Source organism: Schistocerca gregaria, chromosome 8 (assembly GCF_023897955.1).
Source record: "Schistocerca gregaria isolate iqSchGreg1 chromosome 8, iqSchGreg1.2, whole genome shotgun sequence".
Taxonomy (NCBI): Eukaryota; Metazoa; Arthropoda; class Insecta; order Orthoptera; family Acrididae; genus Schistocerca; species Schistocerca gregaria.
In genome coordinates this window covers 421481061-421505887 of record NC_064927.1, presented here as the reverse complement: position 1 = coordinate 421505887, position 24827 = coordinate 421481061, and the positions used below count along the sequence as shown (strand labels likewise).

The following is a 24827-nucleotide window of genomic DNA, read 5'->3' as shown; positions in this document are numbered from 1 at the left end:
AGCTGCTTTCACAGGTGGCCTGGAGCCCTATTCTATATCTTTCTATTTCGCAAATCGACTAGGTATGCGAGCTCATCGGATGGTCTGGTTTCCGAAACAGACCCAACATCATTGAGAAAGCATTTCGAAAGCAATGCCGAAGGGTCCTAGCGAACCCGAAACACTTGTCAGTTCTCGCGCCAACCAATGAAAAGCAATCTGCCTCAGATCCGCGCATGCACACTGTAGTGCCACAGCGTCAATCGAAGCGGCTAGCAACCGACACAGACGAGCCACTCTTCACAGTGCCGAAACGTGTGAATAGAGTACGCAATACTGTTCAAATTTCATTGACCCCGGGCTTCCATGAATGCATGATAACGATACAATATTGACTGTGTTCTGGAAACTATTGTGGACGCAATTTTATTCTCATTCACATCGACGTCTTGTTTTGGATTTTACATTTCGGAATATGAGTTGGGAATTGAGTGTAGCACCACTTTGTACAAATACATCTACAGAAACACCCGAAACATTCGTATTTTTTTTCTGTTTTCCATCGTTCCTTAGTTGCTGCAGAATTCATGGACGTACGTTGCGTCTATGCAACTAATTGACGGCAGTTTGTTTATTGCCATACACGTTTCGCTTCCTTTATTCGTGGTGATGATTCACACATAAAATAAGCGAAACGCGTATGGGAATAAACTGCCTTCAATTAGTTGCATAGATGGAACACATCTCCACAAACCCGAAAAATTGTTTAAGAAAGTTCAACGATTTGGTACATAAAAACAAAATTTAAAAAATCGCTTTTTCGAGAGCGTAGCTACCAAAGTTCGTTGTAGTTTATAACATGCATCTGATGAATCAAAATGTTTTATATATGGTGATACAGTCTGAAAATATTGTAGAGGGAAACTTTTCATCTCAGTCTACTGTTGTTAACGATTCGATCGCAGATAAATACTTGTGACAAGCTAAAGGCGATTGCTACTAGTTTCATTCGCATTAATTTGCGTTGTGCTTTTACTTTCCTGTCGGACCACGCTCTCGTAAATCACTACGTATTCCGAAAAAATTGGTGAATTATTTGTGACACGAAGTAGTATAAATGTCAATGTCCGTTGTTTCACGCACGGTAATTTCATCTTTCACTTCTTAAACATATGGAGAGATCTGAGATACTCGATGCTGAAAAAGTGCGCTCTTACGTGTAAATTACAACGAATATTTCAGAAACATGCTTAACTTTGACGATTAACGAAGTCTCAGAATGTGTTGCAAACACGAAGAGGAAAAAAAAGTATTTTCGCACCCAGCGGATTTAAAAAGTTCGCGCCCCTAGGAACATCATATTATATGCGCGCCCCCCCCCCCCCCCCCCCAAAAAAAATGTTTTAAATAATAACTATTACCCGATCACTTCACAATTGCCGTTCTGGGTGGGAGTGCCGCGAGCTGTTTCCGTACCCTGCTATTCGTTGTTCCGAAGGACGCGTCAGCGGTTTAGTCACGCTCAATCAAAATGTGATATGGTTCCTGAACTGTACTTGGTGAACGGCAGCGGATAAAACAAACTTAGAACTACACTGTGTTAATACATTCTTCCTTCGAAAGACAACGGAAACGAACACAAGGAAAATAACTTTTCTTTTATGCCCTACAAATTCAGCAGAGCATGTAGGAGACAATTGGTTTTTTCTTATACATTCGTATTAATTCTTTTACACGAAACCGTTCAAATTGAAAAAGTTGTGTTACAATTTAAAAATTGAAGCGAATGTGTCATACATTAAAAATTAATCCGTACTTTTACAGAAATGCGTTCAAAATTAAAATTAAACTTGAATGTGTAGCAGATAAAAAAACCACGTTCGGTATTAATACGTGAATCTATAGGAAAGCGTAAGAAATGAAAATGAAATAGAGATTTCGGTGCACGAAGAACTAATAACTAGATACAGACAAACAAACACAGAACTGGATTTGCTGTTACATAATTTTACAGCCTAGCGTGGAAAAATGCAGTTTGTTTTATAATCTAACAGACTTTTGTAAAGTATTAGGGTCTGTGTAGCTGCTAGATGGTGAATAATACGTGTACACGATACCTTTAATCCATGTAATGGTTGAACAGTTTTTTACTGCACCTACTGTTCTCACCATAGCTCTTTTTAACGGTATTAGCAAAACTTTTACGATTAATCGACAGAACTTAACTACGTTATTTATTAAAACTTTTTTCCATCTGAGCGTGCTCTCCGATAAGATGTTAAGAATAAGTATCATACATAGAAATATTCTAAGAACAATGTCAACATTGGAGTTGGTGGGATGATACCACAATCCAAGCAGTTACACACACACACACACACACACACACACACACACACACACACACACACACAAATGGAGCATGGAGAAAGTGGTGGAAAACTAAAAATGACGAGGACCATAAGAGGCATATAGAGTAAACAAGAAGTGCAAAGAAATAGTGGTAAGAAAATGTTCTATAAAATGATGAAAAATAAAAGGAAGGCTTCTGAAGTACCAGTAAAGATGGAGACAGAGGATGGTACTGTGATTCCTAAGAGACAATCTCCATTCCTTCCGAACTATGCAAATGTAGACGAGATGTGGCTCAAATTCAAAGATATAGTAGCAACAGCAATTGAGAGATTCATACCTCATAAACTGGTAAGAGATGGAACTGATCCCCCATGGTACATAAAACAGGTCCGAACGCTCTTGCAGAGGCAACGGAAAAAGCATGCAAAGCTCAGAAGAACGCGAAATCCAGAAGATTAAATTTACAGACGCGCGAAATTTGGCACTGACTTCAATGCGAGATGCCTTTAATACGTTCCACAACTAAACATTGTCTCGAAATTTGGTAGAAAATCCGAAGAAATTCTGGTTGTATGTAAAGCACACAAGCGGCAAGACGCAGTCAATACCTTCGCTGCGCAGTGCCGATGGTACTGTTACCGACGACTGTGCCGCTAAAGCGGAGTTATTGAACGCGTTTTTCCGAAATTCCTTCACCAGGGAAGACGAATGGAATATTCCAGAATTTGAAACACGAACAGCTGCTAGCATGAGTTTCTTAGAAGTAGATACCTTAGAGGTTGCGAAGCAGCTCAATCGCTTGATACGGGCAAGTCTTCAGGTCCCGATTGTATACCGATTCGGTTCCTTTCAGATTATGCTGATACAATAGCTCCCTACTTAGCAATCATATACAACCGTTCGATCACCGATAGATATGTACCTACAGATTGGAAAATTGTGCAGGTCGCACCACTGTTTAAGAAGGGTAGTAGGAGTAATCCATCGAACTACAAACCTATATCATTGACGTCGGTTTGCAGTAGGGTTTGGGAGCATATACTGTATTCAAACATTATGAATCACCTATCGATAAGTAATCAGCATAGTTTCAGAAAACATCGTTCTTGTTCAACGCACGAAGTAATGGTCGCAATCGACAGGGGATCTCAAGTTGATTCCGTATTTCTAGATTTCCGGAAAGCTTTTGACACCGTTCCTCACAAGCGACTTCTAATCAAGCTGCGGGCCTACGGGGCATCGTCTCGGTTGTGCGACTGGATTCGTGATTTCCTGTCGGGAAGGTCGCAGTTCGTAGTAATAGACGGCAAATCATCGAGTAAAATTGAAGTGATATCAGGTGTTCCCCAGGGAGCGTCCTGGGACCTCTGCTGTCCCTGATCTATATAAATGACCTGGGTGACAATCTGAGCAGTTCTCTTAGGTTGTTCGCAGATGATGCTGTAATTTACCGTCTAGTAAGGCCATCCGGAGACCAGTATCAGTTGCAAAGCGATTTAGAAAAGATTGCTGTATGGTGTGGCAGATGGCAGTTGACGCTAAATAACGAAAAGTGTGAGCTGATTCACATGAGTTCCAAAAGAAATCCGTTGGAATTCGATTACTCGATAAACAGTACAATTCTCAAGACTGTCAATTCAACTAAGTACCTGGGTGTAAAATTACGAACAACTTCAGTTGGAATGACCACATAGATAATATTGTAGAGAAGGTGAGCCAAAGGTTGCGTTTTATTGGCAGGACACTTTTAGAAGATGCAACAAGTCCACTAAAGAGACTGCTTACACTACACTCGTTCGTCATCTGTTAGAATATTGCTGTGCGGTGTGGGATCCTTACCAGGTGGGATTGACGGAGGACATCGAAAGGGTGCAAAAAAAGGGCAGCTCATTTTGTCTTATCACATAATAGGGGAGAGAGTGTGGCCGATATTACACGCGAGTTGGGATGGAAGTCATTAAAGCAAAGACGTTTTTCGTCGCGGCGAGATCTATTTACGAAATTTCAGTCAGCAACTTTCTCTTCCGAATGTGAAAATATTTTGTTGAGCCCAACCTACATAGGTAGGAATGATCATCAAAATAAAATAAGGGAAATCAGAGCTCGAATAGAAAGGTTTAGGTGTTCGTTTTTCCCGCGCGCTGTTCGGGAGTGGAATGGTAGAGAGATAGTATGATTCTGGTTCTATGAACCCTCTGCCAAGCACGTAAATGTGAATTGCAGAGTAATCATGTAGATGTAGAAGATCCAGGGAATATAAAAGATCTTTGAAGAGGACATTTTAAGAAACTGTTAAACGCTGAGGAGCAAGTACACGAGGAAACAACAAATAATGGGGAAACTGATAGAAGATGGGAAGCAGAATTAGGACAAATTACATGGGAAGAAATGGAAATAGATGTGAAGAAGATGAATGGGGGAAAGCCCCAGGACCTGATGAAGTATCAGTGGACACGATAAGAGCATACAGGTCCAGTGGGAATGCAGTGGCTGGAATAGTACTATCGTGTGGGGAAATAGTACAATACCTGACGATTGGAGAAGAGCAGACATTGTTCCCATCTCAAAAAAGGCAATACAAGACTTTGTAAAAACTACAGAGGAATAACCCTTATGAGTCACACAGCCAAGAGTTTTGAAAAAAAATTTACAAGATCGAATAAGTGAAAAGATAGAAAAGGAGCTGAGCGAAGAACAGCATGGGTTTAGGAAAGGAAGAAGGACGTTCGACCTGATATTTTCTATCCGTCAACTGATGGAAAAAAGTTGGGAGTATAACAAAAGGGTGATAATGGTTTTTATAGACACAGAAAAGGCATATGATTCAGTTAACAGGGAAAGACTCTGGGAAGAAATGAAGAAGATAGATACCAAAGATGGATACATTAATGTAATAAAGACAATGTACAGAGGACACAATTGTAGAATTAGAACACAATTGAGGAACTCTGAATACTTCAAAATAAGACAAGGACTTAAACAAAGACGTATTCTATCTCCTGCACTTTTTAATGTTCTGATGGAGGGAATGAAAAGGGCAGTTAAAGATATAGTAAAAGAAAAAGACAAAAAGATGATTTTTGCAGATGATATGGTAAGATGGGGCGATAAAGAGGTAGATGTACAGCTACAACTTGATGTGTGGAAGGAAATAATGAAAAGGTATGGATTAAAAATAAATAAAGATAAGAGTGAAGAAATGGTATTTCGAAGAGACAATGGGGTCAACTGAAATATTACTCTGAATGGAGAACCCCTCAAAGTGGTAGACAGTTTCACTTATTTAGGGAGTGAAGTATCTAGTGATGGCAGAATAACCAACGAAATTAACAGGAGGTTACAGAAGGGAGGCAATTTCTACCAAACAATAAAACACCTGATTTGGAATAAGGAAGTTTCAGAAAAAGCAAAACTCCTTATGTATAAGAGTTACTATACTTCCCTATTGCCACCTACGAAGGAGAATCATGGACAATGGCAGAAAGGGACTGGAGCAGACTGCAAGCAGGGAAAATGAAATTTCTCTGAGCAGTTAAGGGAAAAACATGAATGGAAAGAGTAAGGAGTGTAGATATTAGAAAGGACCTTAAACAAGCTAGTATGAGAGAAGAAATTGAAAAAAAAAAGAGATTAAGATGGTACGGGCATGTTAAGAGGAAGCGTGGGCAGAGACTCCGCAAAATTATAGAAGAACTAAAGATCGATGGAAAAAGACCTAGAGGAAGCCCAAGAAAACGGTAGAAAACGGGAGTGAGAATATCTGTGGAAAGGAGAGGTGTGACCTGGCAGCAAGTGGAGGAAGAAAGGTTTTGGGAGGACCGAACCGAATGGAGAGGACTCGTCAGCATCCAGAGCCAGCAGTAGCTGGAGCGGGATCCAGGTATAGATAGAATGTCAACTTTCGGAAACACGGACTGCAAGCTCTCTTTTCGTAAAAATTTACACATTTCGACTGGTATATCACTAATCTCAGAGGACTTCAAAAGTTCCGCGAAATGTACACATTCACTAGGGAAGGAAGGCTCTAAATCTGTGTCATATGACGCTTGGAGTTTTGCTGCACTTTCAGCAATATCGTCAAGCGAACTATTCTTAAGGTTACTGAAAACTGTGAAGGAGTCCAACAGTGTTCTATAGCTTTCCTTCCTCCTCACTAATTCGGCGTACAAGTTGTCGAGTACTGGGAGATGTTTCTACTCTAAATTTCTTCCTTCCAGTCAGAAAAACTTCTTCGTCATCGTGAAGTTTGCGATTTCGTGATCTTTTATAGGAGCTGTCACAGTCTATATCAGTCACAATCTCCAGGGATTTATTTTCATAATAGTCGAACATGCCACGAATAGATGCAATAGATCCTACAAGTGATTCATATAATTCATGCACTATTTTAGTATCAGTATTTACACTTTGTTATTCCATATTTTCACTATTAAATCCCCGGAGTATGTTCTTTCAAACTGTCATCATGAATACTGTTTCTAGTTTAATGAGTTGATTCAATAGAGCTGAAGCCTCATTTCACACAAGAGGTTGTTCAAACGTATTATTGGCAATATGTGTGAGGGCATTTGACAACGCCCTTATAGTTCTCATTTAGACTTATACACGCTTCTTCTCTTGCTGACCAATGTGTTTTTGATGAACTTTTTACCGTTTTGCTTCCTGGTTGCACGAAAGAAAGAAGTTTATCCCAGCGCTGTGTAGAAACAGAGGAAAAATTATAAAGGTTTTCCACTACACTGGAAAATGAACATGCTTCCCGACAGCAAATGGTTCAAATGGCTCTGAGCACTATGGGACTTAACATCTGTCATCAGTCCCCTAGAACTTAGAACTACTTAAACCTAACTAACCTAAGGACAACACACACATCCATGCCCGAGGCAGGATTCGAACCTGCGACCGTAGCAGTCACGCGGTTCCAGATTGAAGCGCCTAAAACCGCTCGGCCACCGCGGCCGGCAAGCAACATAATGCGCTTTCGGATTTCGTTCTAAAATGCGTGCCTGTAGACCAGTGTAGGTTCCAGACATCTTGCTTGCGTTGGCACACGACTGGCTCAAATGGTTCTGAGCACCATGGGACTTCTGAGGTCATCAGTCCCCTAGAACATAGAACTACTTAAATCTAACTAATCTAAGGATATCACACACATTCATGCCTGAGGGAGGATATGAACCTGTGACCGTACCGGTCGCACGGTTCCCCACTGAAGCGCCTAGAACCGCTCGGCCACAACGGCCGGCCATATGACTGGCTTCTACAGTCAGTAATATCAATGGAGCAGAGGTTGAAAATACCGCTTTAGTTGTAAATTACTTTATTTTCACACGACCGGTTTTGGACTGTTATAAGCTCATCCTCAGGTGTCTTAGCTGTGCTGCGGTCCCCGAGTGCCGCGTGTACTCTCTGTTCTGCGCTCATAGGCAGCACACCGTGCCTGGGGCCCTATTCTGTATCGTTCATACCAATCGATGTAGTTGGTTCGTTTCCGTAGTGACGTCATTTTCGGTTGTGACGTCATTTTCGGTTCTTTGTCGAAATATCCTATTCAGTAAGCTTCTGAGACCTGTTACCGAACGGTCCTCTCACCGATTTTACGACAATTGTACCGAGAGGTTTTGGATTTCGGCGTGGCCCTGTCGATCGGTGAGCTGTGGTTTGTATACACCTATAATTTGTTATTTTAAACATATTTAGCGGTTTTAGCCTTGGATTTAGTGACAGTATTACTAAAGAATCATCTGGTTGGAAAGTGAGTTCATAATAGACATTTTCTTTCATTTGTTAGAAATATAGTTAGGTTAGGTTGTTACTGTGAATGATTACATCCAAGAAGAAAACGTTTACGGTCAATATTCTCTCAACATACGTGTTATTTTAATTTAAATACGAGTTTAAAGATCATTAAATAGCAAGTAATCGGCTCTGCTTACGTATATTACATGAGTGTCAACTGAAGTTACTAGTGACTTTGTACAGTTTTTCCCACAAGTGGTTTGGTTAGTAATTATCGAAACGTGTTTACAACTTTCTAAGTAACAATGGAAAGCAATTATGTGAAGCTTGATATTAGAAACCTTCCAAACTATTACGCATTTCTGACTTACGCAGCATAGTTTGGCAACGAAGTCAGTCTATGTTCCTCCCTAATAGTAAAAAAATTAAGCCACGCGTAGCTGTTGTTTAGCGCAGCCAAGTGGTTAGCGCCCGGGAATGCGCCATGTAAAGACACGGGTTCGCCCGTCTACATATACGCAACACGTTCTGAGACATTGTTATTCGTGTAAGTTAAGATTTTTCTGCAATACTACTTACATGAAAGAGCGCACTTCCTCAATAATGATTTCGTGATTTCTGTGTGTTTAAAATACGAAATATGAAACTGTTGGAGATGAAAATGCTGTGAGTGAAACAACCGACAGTGACCTTTATATTTTTTCTTGTCAGAAATAATTCACAATTTTTTCCGAATACGTAGCGATTTTCGAGTATGCGGTTAGACAGGAATCTAAGAGCACAACTTAAATTACCGGTAATGTACCTAGCAGCAGTCATCTTCGTAATCTTGCTTGTCACAAGTCTTTATCTGCGAGCGAATCTTCAACAGTACATAGAAATGAAAGATCTCCGCCGTAATATTTTTAGACTGTAGCACCATATACGAAATATTGTCATTCATGAGATGAATGTTATAAACTTCGACGAACTGCAGAAGCTCTCGGAAACGCGTTTTTTCAATTTTGTTTTTAAGACCGAAATCGTTGCCGTATCATATAGGGAAATGGGCTACTTAATCATTTGGATCTCTAGGAACGAGTTATAACCACATTCTGTTTATCCTCTTATTCTTTGAAACTCTCAATCAATTTTTCGGGTGTTTTTATAGATGTATCAGTGCAATGTGGTACTACGCACAAATACTGGCCAAAACTGTTCAATAATAAGTGCCTCTCGATACCCAAGGTTGCTGTTTTTCTTTCAAATAAAATACCCCAAAACGCTCTTTCAGTGTCACTGAACTGTGAACCTACTAACCTCATTTTCGTCCGACATTTCCGCTGATATTTTAGCAACACTTCGTACTGCGAAAACGCAATTTCGGTACTGCGAAGAATAGCGCGCCTGTGTCGTCTGCTAGCCGCTTTGCGTTCGTGGCGCTGTGCGTGCTGCAGTGCGCATGCGCAGATGTGCGGCCACTTGCTTTTGATTGGCTTCAGCGACGCGAACCGACAACAGCGCTTCGGTTCTCTAGAGCCGAACGGTATCCGTACCGAAATGCACACTGAATAATGATAGGACTCTGATTCGAGTACTAGACCGTTCGGGGCTCTTGAGTACCGAAACGATCGGTACAATAGCGGAAAGATACAGAAGAGGCACCCTGCTACACGCGGCGCTCGGGAACCATAGCACAGCTGCGACACCTGAGGATGGACTTATAACAGTCCGAAACCGGTCGTGTCAAAATAAAGTCATTTACAACTGAAGCGGTATTTTCAACCTCTACTATAACGCTCAGTTGCTGATGTTCTACGAACAGGATTGTTTGTAATATCAATGGAATTCATACACAGGACTTTTAGTGCGGCTTCAGCTAAGTTTTCCGACTTGTGTCCCAGGTTTCGTAAAAACAAAAGAAACATTCAACAGGTTCACCATTCTCGCTCACATATCTTAATTTGAAAGATAATATATCAATATGTGAAGTGTTACAGAGAAATATTTGTCCTGTTTTATTTCATTTATGATACTTCCTTTTTTTTGTTCGGAAAGAAGCTCTATTATTTCATCACAGATTTTTGTAGAAAGGTAACTTGTATGTATACTTCCTTTTTTTTTTTGTTCGGAAAGAAGCTCTATTATTTCATCACAGATTTTTGAAGAAAGATAACTTGTATGTATGTGCCCTGGATTTCCATATCGTTCAATGTGCTCTGCGAGAAGAGGATCAAACTCGGCTGTAAGTTCAAGAGACATCATTAATTGACCATTATGTAATGAATGGAATCTTTCAACCTGTTCATGTTGGGGAAGTCCACGACTGGTTAGTTTCTTCACAACTGCAAACACCCTTTTCAACTCACTGCGCCAGTACATTTTTTCTGTCTCAGCATATGGCTCAAAACGGTTATCTATTGTTCCAAATGACTTTTTTCTAGTTAAGAGTGATAACTCAGAATTTGTGTGTTCAAGTGAATTCTCATGATGAGATAAAATATTTGAAGTATTTTTCTAATCTGCAATCGCGGTCTTAACTCCGAACAATTTACATGGTGCACAAAAAACAGCACCGGTGCTACAGGAGTATATTAGAAAATCGCGCCAGTGCCAGAAACAACATCGGTACTACTTGAGCTCGAAGTCGAACCAGCGACATGTTTTGCGAAAAATTTATCTACTCTGCCAAGCGTTTTTAAAACATTCGTTTCTTTTTCTCGCCTTTCCTTCGATAATTTTCGAAATGCCGCCCCAAAATTTTGCACGTTTGATTTTTTTCACTGTTGTTCATCTCAAGGTACTTACAAAATAGTCAACTAAGTCAAAACAAAAGAAAAAAATTGTAAAAGGAAAGAAAGAAAGAAAGACTGTATCCGTTTCCAATCGTACTACACCGCACATGAGCACAAAGCTTCTTACTTTAAACACAGCACAAAGATTTTATCTTTAAACACGGGGCGATGAAATGATCAACTCGGATTATTGGGCGTAACTGTGCTATGAAAGAACAACAATGTAGAATAATTTAATTTCATTGCCGCCTGTTTCTCTGTTGTCAGTGAACAGTAGAAGCACACCTGCCGGCGGGAATTCGTCTCGTAAAGAAAACGGGACAGCCCCTTTGACTTCTGCTTCCCACGTCGCCGGAATTTTAGCTGGAACGCAAATATGTTCTACAAAGATTTAATTAGTCTTGGTGTGTTGTCATTTGTGATAACAATGCTGTTATGTCTACAGGCAAATGCACCTTTGTTCCAACATAAAATAAAAATAACCTTTCCTCAAAGAAAAAAAGCTTAGTTAAGAAGTTTTGTATAAAATTTGCACAGAGTGGGAACTCTGATATCAGGCTGCAGCACAAGAAATGAGACAAACGAAAGTCGGTTTCTTCTTCTTCTTCTTCTTCTTCTTTTAGCCAAAAAACTAACTACGTAAATAAATAAATAAAATTTTTAAACTGTTGTGAAGTGTATTTCACACATTATTAGATATTCTGCTTATGTTCTTTTGGTATAAACATGTGTTTTAAAATGCAAAACATTCCCAGTATCAACATGTTTTGTTGAACGTGTGTCATTAAATCAAAGCACAGATATTGAAGACCACAGATCTTACACATTAATTGCAGTAATGGAGGGTGACTTGATACTTCCCCGTAATTTTTACAAGAAATTTCAGTAGAGTCGGGTTTTACATACGGTGAAGCCCACACATGTTACAGTATTTAAGAAACTGCTGATAAGTTTATTACAGCTTTTCAGAGGTCCACGTATTTTCTCGGGAAATATTTGGTAGGGTTAACTAGAAGCAGACAACATTCTCGAATAATAACGTTTCAAACATTGTATTGTAGATTGCCGTCCTGACGGCGTACTTAAAAATATTATGAATAATCATGAAGACGATACCAGACAGAAATCCAATTTCAATTTCCATTTAGTCACCAAGTAAACTACGTGTATTTCGAAATCTTGTATTGTTGGATTTCGTTCTTAAGGCTTATTTAAACTAACAAGTTGTTTAACAACATTAAAAATTATTGTCGTTTGTAAGCGCAGTTATTAAAACGTAAAAGGTTAAAATGACTTCTCGTTGTTGTGGTCTTCAGTCCAGAGACTGGTTTGATGTAGCTCTCCATGCTACTCTATCCTGTGCAAGCTTCTTCATCTCCCAGTACGTACTGCAACCTACATCCTTCTGAATCTGATTAGTGTACTCATCTCTTGGTCTCCCTCTACGATTTTTATCCTCCACGCTGCCCTCTAATACAAAATTGGTGATCCCTTGATGCCTCAGAATATGCCCTTCCAACCGACCCCTTCTTCTAGTCAAGTTGTACCACAAATTTCTCTTCTCTCCAATTCTATTCAATACCCTCCACATTAGTTATGTGATCTACCCATCTAATCTTCAGCATTCTTCTGTAGCAACACATTTCGAAAGCTTCTATTCTCTTTTTGTCTAAACTATTTATAGTCCATATTTGACTTCCATACAAATACTTTCAGAAACGACTTCCTGACACTCAAATCTATACTCGATGTTAACGAATTTCTTTTTTTCAGAAAAGCTTTCCTTGCCATTGCTAGTCTACATTTTGTATCCTCTCTACTTCGACCATCATTAGTTACTTTGCTCCCCAAATAGCAAAACTCATCTACTACTTTAAGTGTCTCATTTCCTAATCTAATTCCTTCAGCATCACCTGATTTAATTCGACTACTTCCATTATCCTCGTTTTGCTTTTGTTGATGTTCATCTAATATCCTCCTTTCAAGACACTGCCCATTCCGTTCAACTGCTCTTCCAGATCCTTTGTTGTCTCTGACAGAATTACAATGTCTACATCTATATCCATATTCCTAAAGCCACCTGACGGTGTGTGGCGAAGGGTACCTTGAGAACCTATATCGGTTCTCCCTTCTATTCCAGTCTCGTATTGTTCGTGGAAAGAAGGATTGTCGGTATGCCTCTGTGTGGGCACTAATCTCTCCTGATTTTATCCTCAAGGTCTCTTCACGAGATATTCGTAGGAGGGAGTAATATACTGCTTGACTCCTCGGTGAAGATATGTTCTCGAAACTTCAACAAAAGCCCGTACCGAGCTACTGAGCGTCTCTCCTGCAGAATCTTCCACTGGAGTTCATCTATCATCTCCGTAACGCTTTCTCGATTACTAAATGATCCTGTAACAAAGCGCGCTGCTCTCCGTTGGAGCTTCTCTATCTATTCTATCAACCCTATCTGGTACGGATCCCACACTGCTGAGCAGTATTCAAGCAGCGGGCGAACAAGTGTACTGTAACCTACTTCCTTTAGTTTCGGATTGCATTTCCTTAGGATTCATCCAATGAATCTCAGTCTGGCATCTGCTTTACCGACGATCAACTTTATATGATTATTCCATTTTAAATCACTCCTAATGCATACTCCCAGATAATTTATGGAATTAACTGCTTCCAGTTGCTGACCTGCTATGTTGTAGCTAATGATATGGGATCTTTCTTTCTACGTATTCGAAGCACATTACACTTGTCTACATTGAGATTCAATTGGCATTCCCTGCACCATGCGTCAATTTGCTGCAGATCCTCCTGCATTTCAGTACAATTTTCCATTGTTACAACCTCTCGATGTACCACAGCATCATCCACAAAAAGCCTCAGTGAACTTCAGATGTCATCCACAAGGTCATTTATGTATATTGTGAATAGTAACGGTCCTACAACATTCCCCCTGCGGCACACCTGAAATCACTCTTACTTCGGAAGACTTCTCTCCACTGAGAATGACATGCTGCGTTCTGTTATCTAAGAACTCTTCAATTCAATCACACAATTGGCCTGATAGTCCATATGCTCTTACTTTGTTCATTAAACGACTGTGGGGAACTGTACCGAACGCCTTGCGGAAGTCAAGAAACGCGGCATCTACCTGGAATCCCGTGTCTATGGCCCTCTGAGTCTCGTGGACGAATAGCGCGAGCTGGGTTTCAAATGATCGTCTTTTTCGAAACCCATGCTACTCCTACAGAGTAGGTTTCTAGTTTCCAGAAAAGTCATTATACTCTAACATAATACGTGTTCCAAAATTCTACAACTGATCGACGTTAGAGATATAGGTCTATAGTTCTGCACATCTGTTTGGTGTCTCTTCTTGAAAACGGGGATGACCTGTGGCCTTTTCCAATCCTTTGGAATGCTACGCTGTTCTAGAGACCTACGGTACACCGCTGGAAGAAGGGGGCAAGTTCCTTCACGTGCTCTGTGTAAAATCGAACTGGTATCCCATCAGGTCCAGCGGCCTTTCCTCTTATGAGCGATTTTAATTGTTTCTCTATCCCTCTGTCGTCTGTTTCGTTATCTACCATTTTGTCATCTGTGCGACAATCTAGAGAAGGAACTACAGTGCAGTCTTCCTCTGTTATCGGCGAACCTCAAAGTTTTTATTTTTCTCCATGGACTTTAATACCTACTCTGTATTTTTCTTTTGTTTCCTTTACAGCTTGCTCAATATACAGATTGAATAACATCAGGGATAGGCTACAACCCTGTCTCACTCTCTTACCAACCACTGCTTCCCTTTCATGCCATCTGGTTTCTGTACAAATTGTAAATAACCTTTCGCTCCCTGTATTTTACCCCTGCCACATTCAGAATCTGAAAGAGAGTATTCCGCTCAACATTGTCAAAAGCTTTCTCTAAGTCTACAAATGCTAGAAACATAGGTTTGCCTTTCCTTTGTCTTTCTTCTAAGATAAGTCGTAGGGTCAGTATTGCCTCATGTGTTCCAACATTTCTGCGGAATCCGAACTGATCTTCCTCGAGGTCGGCTTCTACCAGTTTTTCCATTTGTCTGTAAAGAATTCGTGTTAGTATTTTGCAGCCGTGGCTTATTAAACTGATAGTTCGGTAATTTTCACATCTGTCAACACCTGCTTCCATTGTGATTGGAATTATTATACTCTTCTTGAAGTCTGACGGAATTTCGCCAGTCTCATACATCTTACTAAATGGTAGAGTTTTGTTAGGCCTGGCTCTCCGAAGGCTGTCATTAGTTCTAATGGGATGTTGTCTACTCCCGCGCCTTGTTTCGAATTAGATCTTTCAGTGCTCTGTCAAACTCTTCACGCAGTGTCATATCTCCCATGTCATCTTCATCTACATTATCTTCCATTTCTACGGTGCCGCCCCTAGGCTCGAGCCGAGTGGGCCTATATGTAAATCCGCCACTGAATATACTTAAAAGTTTTAAACGTGTTTTGGTAATTAATATGTAAACCATACGCGGAAAAGAGTACGGAAAGTCACTAGTCATTTCTGCTGACACTCATGTAATATACGAAAGCATAGCCGATGTCTTGATATTTAAACTCTTAATTGCATACAAATAACAGGTATTTTGAGAGAATATTGACTGAAAACTTTTTTTTCTGTTTGGAAGTTGTAATCATTCACAGTAACAACCTAACCATATTTCTAACAAAGGAAAATAGTCTACTATGAACTGACTTTCCAATCGGACACGTCCTGTGTGGTAACAGAATCATTAAATCCAAACCTAAAACTGCTCAATATGTTTAAAAAAAACAAATTGTAGGTGTAAATAAACCACAGCCAACCAAAAGACACAGCCATAACGAAATCCAAAACATCTCGGTACAGTTGTCGAAAAATCGGCAGGAGGACCATTCGGTAACAGGTATCAGAATGTTACTGAATAGAAAATTCGGATAAAGAATGGAAAATGACGTCGCTACTGAGACTAATCTACTGCACCAATCGGTATGAACGATATAGAATAGGGCCCCTGACCACTGATCGAGTAGGATAAGCCTATGACAGGATTGTAATAGGAAGTGCTGGGCTGATGGATCAGGCAGGTCTTCCACGGGGATATGATCCTTGTGTGAAATGATTGATACTGGGAGTAACACGGGGATGGACTAGGTTGATGTAGAGGTTAGGAGGGCTGGGAAAGATGTCGGGTAGGATGTCCCCAATTTCAGTGCATGATAATAGGTAATCAGAGTCCTGGCAAAGGATGTGGTTTACTTGTTTTGGTCCATGGTGCTACTTCATGACAAAGAGGGGAAATGGCATGGGAGATATGTTTGCAGATTATGTCTAGGGGATAGTATCTGTCTGTGAAGGCCTTGGTGAGAGCTGCGCATTTTGGGCATGGGAGTTCGTGTCACTGCAGATATGCTGTCCACAAGTGTCGAGGCTGTAGGGAAGGGATTTTTTGGTGTAAAGAGGGCTGTCAAAATTCAGGTATTGCTATTTCACCTAATAACCCCAATCCTCCCACTAACTGCAAGAACCAGTCACCAAGGAGTGCCCCTTTTGTCACCTCTTACCACGCCAGACTGGAACAACTGAACATCATCCTGCGACAGGGCTCTGATTACCTATCATCATGCCCTGAATGGGGGACATCCTACCCAACATCCTTCCAAGCCCTCTAAACTGGCATTCCATCACTCACCTCACCTCCAAACATTGTAGTCCATCCCTATGCCAATCCCAACCCCATGCCACAAGGATCATATCCCTGTGGAAGATCTAGGTGCAAGACCTGTCCAATCCATCCACGCAGCACTTCCTATTCCAGTCCTGTCAGAGGCGTATCCTATCCCATCAGGGGCCAGACCAACTGTGAAAACAGCCATCTCATTTACCAGCTCCGCTGCAATCACTGAACAGCTTTAATTTGCATGACTACCAACCATTTGTCCACCAGGATGAAGGGCCACCACCAAACTATGGTCACGAGCAAAGTAGACCACTCTATAGCACAACATGAAGCTGAACATAACACACTTGATTTCAATGGTTGCTTCACTACCAGGCCAGCTGGATCCTCCCTTCCACCAACAGCTTTTTTGCACTGCACAAATGGCATTTATCCCCACAGCACATACTCTGCTCCTGAAGTTATCACAACCTTAACCTATGGTAACATACTTTTCCCATACGCTCTGCCAAACAGTTTCCATCTCCTCTGTCCCATCACCTCTGTCCCATTCTCACCTCCCACCCTCTTTGTGTGCTGCCCTCTGACAGCGCATCCACCCATCTTCCCCCACTCCTCTCCTCTTTCACTGGGTTTTGCTCACCTTCCTGCCCTACAACCTCCTGACACTGCAACTACTGGCAATCAAGTCCTTGCACACTCCACCAGATAGCACTCCCCCCCCCCACACACGTACCATGCTATCCTTTCCTCTTTCCCACCCCCTCCAGATTGCTGCTTCCATTCCACATGACGGGTGCATTCTGGTCCAAGCTACCGAAGCTGGTGGTCATGTGTGCATGAGGTGTGCTTGCTTGTGAGAAAAAAATGGTTTGTGTTTCTTTTTCTGATGAAGGCTGTGGGCGAAAGCTTATGTGTAAGTCTCTTTTAACTGTGCCTGATGCAATTTAAAGTGTCATCTTTACAATAAATACCAATTTATCTTTTTCTACATTGTTGACATTCAAATCTGGAGTTCCGATTGTTTAATAAATGTATGTGAAATTTATTCTTTTACATTACCTGGTGTTCCATTTCCTCTGATACTGGCTCTTCAATTTCATTCTCAATTGTGTTCCTGCTGAGTTTTGATATTTCTTGAATGCTCAGACAGTAGAGACAGTCAAAAAACCACAAACCTGACTTTTATATTTCACTGGCTACTCCTCCACGTAACCTACAAATTTAACCATACATTCTTCCTAATACACAGTGAAGGAAAAAATGCCACCATTGATGTCAGCATACAATTCTGATCCCAATTCAACACAAAAGTGTATGCAGCAAAAGCTTTAATAAAAATCTGATTTTAAAAAACGAGGCTCTGGCAACACCATAACAGTGTGCAGCATGGTCAATAACAGGTAACATGAACTGTGTGCTGTGTCGGATCTGTTCCATTAGCTCAGTGAGACGAGGCAATTCTGTAGGGAACAAATATGCAGACTTGCCGATGTTAGCGTTGCATTTGTACCAAACTATTTACACCTCTACAATACGGTATCTTGCGTATTTTTTTCTCTTACTGTTACCTTTACTTAAACATTAAGACATATTAAACTTCTTACAGACATATATGAGGACTTTGTTTTGTCCATGAAACAAATAAAGGGAATAGAAAATAATAGTGTAAACCAATGAGGTGCAAAGAAACACAATAGGTAGACTACATTATGCTGCACACAATAATCCATTGTATACATATTTTGTCCAGGCTTATCTTCACAGAGTGGATATGTACCCATACAACCAGTGTTCGCTTTGGAGAAGACATTCAAAGCTATTAGGTTGAGTACAATCATGGATGGAATACTATAAACTTGTTCCTTTAAGTATCCCCACAAATAACAGCCTAGTGGATTAAGGTCCAGGGAACATGGAGGTCAAAACATTGATCCTCCACAACCAATCCATTTCCCTGGAAACACCTGATTTAGCTATTTGTGCACATTCACTCCAAAAGTGTGCTGGTGCACCACCACACTGAAACCATAGCTGTCACTGAACACCAATTGGAATGTTTTTCTAATTTGTCAGGCAAAGGACACAGTATTGCAAGGAAACATACAATACATAAGGGCCCAAAAGCACCACTCCCGTGATTCCAACCCACAGGTTTATGCCAAAGTGAGCCTCAAAGCCACCATGTGGGTTGTGCTCTGACCAATAATGGCTGCTGTGAAAGTTGTAAATACCTAGATTGATCAGTCCATATCACATTATTTATAAAATGCTCACTGTCTTTTACTTGGTGCAAAAGCCATTTACTCATTGAATGCATGCAGTCTTCTCATTGCTGGTGATGAGTGAATGTGTAATGATATGGATGAAGTTCTTCATTGTGCAACACTTCTTCAACCATTTGACAAAATGATATCCTGTTTATAGATTACAAGAACTTGGGAATGGACATCTAAAAAATAAGAAAATAGGAACCTGATGACAATTCAAGCCATAGTTCCATTGGGGATGTGGGTTTGATGTACCAGCACAGGCTGTGTCACCTGCATCCTTCCCATCAACACCAACTTCTCTGAATTCCACAGCTGTGAACTCTCCCTGCAATATATCCTACTTCCCGTAACCCTTCTGGCCTCAACCTTCGTTTGTCATTGTCCGTACCCGTCTATCCCCTTCTCTGTTCCCATCCCAGCACTACACAGACCTCTATTCCACCAATGCAGCCAGTCTTTTTACTTCTCTCCTTTTCCCCTACCCCCACGCCCTCTCTCTTTCCCCTGTACTCTAACTCTCTGCACACTCCCAGCAGCACTTTACCGTCTCCCACTCCTCCCCTGCTAGCCCTCCCCCTACCCACCCCCGCCTCCTCCTTACCCCTACCCAGTTGCCTCTCCCGTAATGCACTGGTGCTCGCAGCCTGGCTCCAACTGCCAGAGATTGTGGTCATGACTGTGTGAGTTGTGTCTGCACGTGTATGTTTGTTCGACAAAGGCGTTGTTGGCTGAAAGCTAGCTTTCTAACAGTCTGTTTGTTGTGCCTTTCTACGACTCAGCATCACTGCTACACGGTGAGCAGCAACTATCCTTTTCATAATATTGTTACATTTCATCCTGGATTTTCCACTGCTGGACCACTTTTCTAGCGAAAAATTCTCATCCCCTCATTACTTCTTGTTAATCCTAGTATTTTCATAGAAAGTTTTCTTATTTTTCCATATTTTTCCATGCTTCTCTCCCACTTTGTATCTTTTTCCACCCTCTGCTTCTCTTGTTTTGCCTCCGTTGCAGCCATTTCTAACACTCCAAGCAGTCCTCTCTTTCCATGATGAGTCCCAACACATATTAAATTTGCTCTTTTTGAAAACATGCTTCTGCACTATCAAAACTAAGGTTTCACATTCCGTTCCTTGAAACTTGCTTGTCCCTTGGAGTTACTCCCAAAGGCCTAACACTGAAGGTCCCTGTTTCTGGATGTAATCCTGCTCTACGTGAGGCTCTTTTACAGTTTCAAATACAGCAAACTCTTGCCCTTACCCAATTAATGTGTGACCTATATGCCTCACCTGCTAATTTCCACTCCACCAGCCTTCTCTCCTCCTACAAAATCCTGCAGTTATCAGCCCCTCGTGTTTCCCTAGATGGTATCATCTGCCATGCCAACTTCAAACTCCAACATGCCAGAGTTCACCTCAAATAGCTATCTCTCTTTCCTGCCCCTCTCATTACTTACACATTACTGCCACACCATAAACCACCACTCCTCTCCTACAAACCGAGCTTGGCCAATCTCCCTAACATCCCACAACCTTCACCACTCCCTCCTAGTCCAGTAATAACTCATAACCACAGGAACCAGTCACAACAGTACACTGTTCTCAACTTCTTTTCTACAGCGCTCTCCCCTCCTGAATTATCTGTATCATCCAAGGGTCCCACTTTCGATCCTAAACCTGCATTTAATCATGCTGCCTCAGTGAAGGACCTACTTGCCTGCACATGAAATGCCAACTGGAAATATCACTCTGCAACCAAATTCCAAAACCTTTCCAACAGCAAACCTGATATTGCACCCTGACCACAATCCCAACTTGATCCACCACTGCTACCTCAAAATCATACCTTACAAGCCTTCCAAGAAATCCTCACATCCAGCACTGTTTCACAACCCTTCCTCAGGTCCCTACAACATGACCCTAACCTGTCCTGTGCCAAATTCTGGGCCCTGTGTTTCCTAAAATCTGATGACTCCATCATTATCCTCCCAGCAGAAAAAGGATATATCACTGTGGTGTTTGACCAATGTTAGTGAATGTCTGTGCCAGCTGTCTCACATTTCCACATACAAAATCTGTCATAACAATCCCATCCCTGTGATAAAAACTGACCTGCAGTCCCTCCTTAAAACCTTAGGCCCTTCACAAGGACTAACACCACAATCCACAGAACTTCTTAACCCACCCAAACCATGCACCCCACTTTGATGCCATCTCCCTCTATGCCAAAATCCCCCATGTACACTGTCTGTCTGCTCCTGAACATTTCGTCAGTCAGGGTCCATCTGATTCCAAGCCTATGACTTCCTTCCTGCTCACTTTAACAATTTCGCTGCAGCTGACACTTATAAGCGTCACAACAAGCAACAAGCCACAAGCCAGTGCGGTTGATGCTTGTAAGAGTCCGCGCTCACTGTCGCATTACTCAGTCTAGTTGCAGTGTCTAAGCTAGTATCAAAGTGTGTAAACTTTTGTTTTGTGCGGTCAGTTATCAAACGTATATTGTTCATAATGGCAGTTAATGGGCCTTCCAATGTGAAAAGGAGCAGGAAAAGTGTTTCGCTTACTATTTTCTACACATCCGGGCGTCCCCTGGGCATCTGTGATAAATGTAGACGGCTAATTCTCTCACACCAGGAGCAAACATGTTGTCAAATTGATGACTTCTATCAATCTTAAAAATGCACATTTAAGGTAAACATAATTTCAAATGAATCCAGTTTCCTTTTTTTCCTTCTCAAGAATAAGCGTTTTGGAATCCAAATTGTATTTTTTGTTACATTGCCAACAAATCATGAACATCTGAATGACGCCTGTGACCCCTACAGGTGTCAGGTAGCAAACAGACTTTAAAACATGACCACAATACAGTCGAAGCTTATTTGAAGTAATGCACCTAAGGTGTCATCCTTAGGTCAGTATAGAACATGATCCTACAGATCTTAACAAGGTCTTGACGTCAGCCTGTAGCTCAGGTGTGCTTAGGAGCATTGGCTCTGAGCGGTGCCTGCCGTTTCAGAGTGTTACCGGCCCGCACTCGAGCGTTACCAGCCTGCACTCGCACTTGCCGGGCCGCACTAGAGAGTTTCACGCCTGCACCAATGCCACAGTGAAAGTGTTAATTGACTTTATATTTATCAAAAACTACTTCAGGGGCAGAATACAAACAGATCATGGGTACAGCCATGTGAAACAGAATGGCTCCTTCCTATGCCAACCTTTTCATGGGTCACTTGGAGAGGGTTTTCCTGGGCTCCATAAGGCTGTTTAGATTCACTGATGACATCTTTGCCATATGGACTCATGGTGAGGCTGACCTATTAAAGTTCCTGGAATCTCTAAATACCTTCTGTCAATTAAATTTCACATGGTCCCATTCAGAGGGCCACGTTCCTTGATGCTGATCTCATCCTCACCAGAGGCCAGCTACACACTTATGTCCACATTAAACTTATCAATAAATAACAGCACTTACACTCCGACAGTTGCCATCCTTTCCATGTTGAACATTCCCTCCCATACACCTTGGCATTAGAAGCAAATGTATTTGTTCAGATGCAAACTCTTTAAAGCAGTACGCAACCATTCTCACCTCAGCCTTCACTGGATGCAATTACCCCACCATCCTAATTCAAAAGCAGATTTCCCACGCCATCACATCCAATCCCAGCACTGCTGATCCCTCCAAAAACTTCAGAGCACACCACTTGTCACTCAGTATTATCCTGGTCTTGAACATATTAATCACCTACTTCAACAAGGCCATGACTTCCTAAAACCAGGCCCTGAAATGACATCCATTCTGTCCGAGATTTTGCCCACCATACCTTGAATAGCTTTTCATCACCCTCCCAATCTCCACAATATCCTTGTCAGCCTTCTACACCCACCTTCCCACACTATAGCTCAGGGCTTCCCAACGTGTGGTCCTTGGACCCCTTAGGGGTCTGCCGGCTGTTTCTAGGGGTTCCGCTGCCACCTTTCAACAAATCGTGTAAAATAATGAGTAAATTTATTGAATAAAAATGTGAAAATGAAGTTCATCACTATTTTTTTCCCTGTGATAAACATGTGTATAGCACTCAAAAGTTGGCAATAATATTTGACAGTCGGCAACACAAACCGAAACATTGGTGTGGCTCCCGCTGTCGGAGGTTGGAGTCCTCCCTCGGGCATGTGTGTGTGTGTGTGTGTGTGTGTGTGTGTGTGTGTGTGTGTGTGTGTGTGTGTGTGTGTGTTGTCCTTAGCGGAAGTTAGGTTAATAGTGTGTGAGATGAGGGACTGATGACCTCAGCAGTTAAGTCCCATAGACTTTACATACATTTGAACATTTTTCTTCGGATTTCACGAAAAACCACACACACACACACACACACACACACACACACACACACACACACACACACACCAGTTACGAAATATGCATGCTCATTACACAATAGTTGCCAAACAGTGGAAGTGAACAGACCACAGGCGGCAGCTTGTCATCAGTGAACATTTTGGATGTGGCGTCGATTGCTCTTGGAGGAAGGCAGCTCCAAGGTGTGAAATGTCAATGACCAAGTAATATTAATCAGGCTATAGTGTGTTGAGCAAAGGGAGTAAATCCACTAGTAGGTGTCTGGATACAGTGGGAATTCAAATTGGATCATTAATTTCAAGTTGTTCTCATTCATCTCTAAACCAAAGACTACTGATACTTCGGGGAGGGGGGAGGGAGGGGGGTCATTGGGAACATGGCACTTGCATTAAGAAGCTTTCAGTTCCCGTGGGTTTTGCTCTGAATTTTAAAGTTGCTGTGCTCTTGACTGACTAGGAGTCCGCCATGGATTTTCGGCAGAAGAAGGGGTCCGCCAGCTGAAAAGGTTGGGAGGCACTGCTATAGCTATTACTCCTGTGATCATCCCCATTGCAAGAGTTGCCCTGTGCACCCTCCTACTACCATCTATACTCACCCTGTAGCTGGCAAAACATATAATATCAAAGGGAAGGCCACCTGTGGAACAACACATATTATACCAGCTGTTATGTAAACACTGTTTGGGTTTTTACATTGACATGACCACCACCCAGTTATTAGTTAGGATGAATGGGCATAGGCAGAGGGTGTATACCAGCAACACACAATATCCTGTTGCAGAGTATGCTCTACAACATGACCGTTGTGACCTCGGCGCCTGTTTCACTGCACACACCATGTGGTTTCTTTCCCCCAGGCACCAGTTTCTCATAACTCTGCAGGTGGGAACTAAGTGATACAACATGTCCCTGGTTCTCACCGTCCACCTAGCCTTAACTTACGTTAATTTCGTCTGTCTCAGCATTTGTTCACAGTAACTACTCCCTTATTCACTCTGTTTTAGTTTTCTGAATCTCTCATTTTCTGATTTGCATGCTTTTTGCCAATCCCCTCCCATCTCTTTGACATACAACACACTTAGCTTTTCACTCTTATTGACTCGTGCATGATGTTTTGACAGTAATCTCTGTATTGCATTTTATCCTGACTTCCGCCTTTTATGCTCTCAGGTTTTCAAATCTCACCCTGTGCAGTCACCAACAATCAGTCTTTTCTTCTCATCCCTGACTCTGGGTTCTGGGTGACTTTTCCAACCTCTACCACTTTTCCTAAACTTCCCCAGTCCTCTTCCTTCACCCCTCTTCCTTATTTAATACTTTTAGAACACCCAGACACATAATAAACAATTCATAATCTGTGGTTTTTAAGCCTGTAATGAAGTCAGTGGTTTTACAAATATTGTTTTAACAATGACCTTTCAAGTCTTCTTGTTTGCTCTGGCCATGTTGTTCCAGTTAACAATCACGTGGTCGAAAATCTTTTCTTCTCCTCCTTGGTTAATATATGACAGTACTTGCTGAATGTCCACTGCTTTCTTTGTTTTGTAAGAGACACTGCTTTTTGGATATGTTAATGTATTAGGGAAAGCTACATCATTCATATTATTTAGCCATGAAAGTTTAAATGTACGACTTATGGGGCTGTGTGTGTAAGGTGAAATCACTA

General features: G+C 41.5%; 1 protein-coding gene across 1 annotated transcript in view; it reads right to left on the bottom strand.

Moving 5' to 3' along the window:
- The window catches only part of LOC126284480 (BRCA1-associated protein), a 123420-nt gene that overhangs the window by 84347 nt on the left and 14246 nt on the right, over nucleotides 1-24827 (bottom strand). The gene's annotated exons all lie outside the window — the stretch shown is intronic.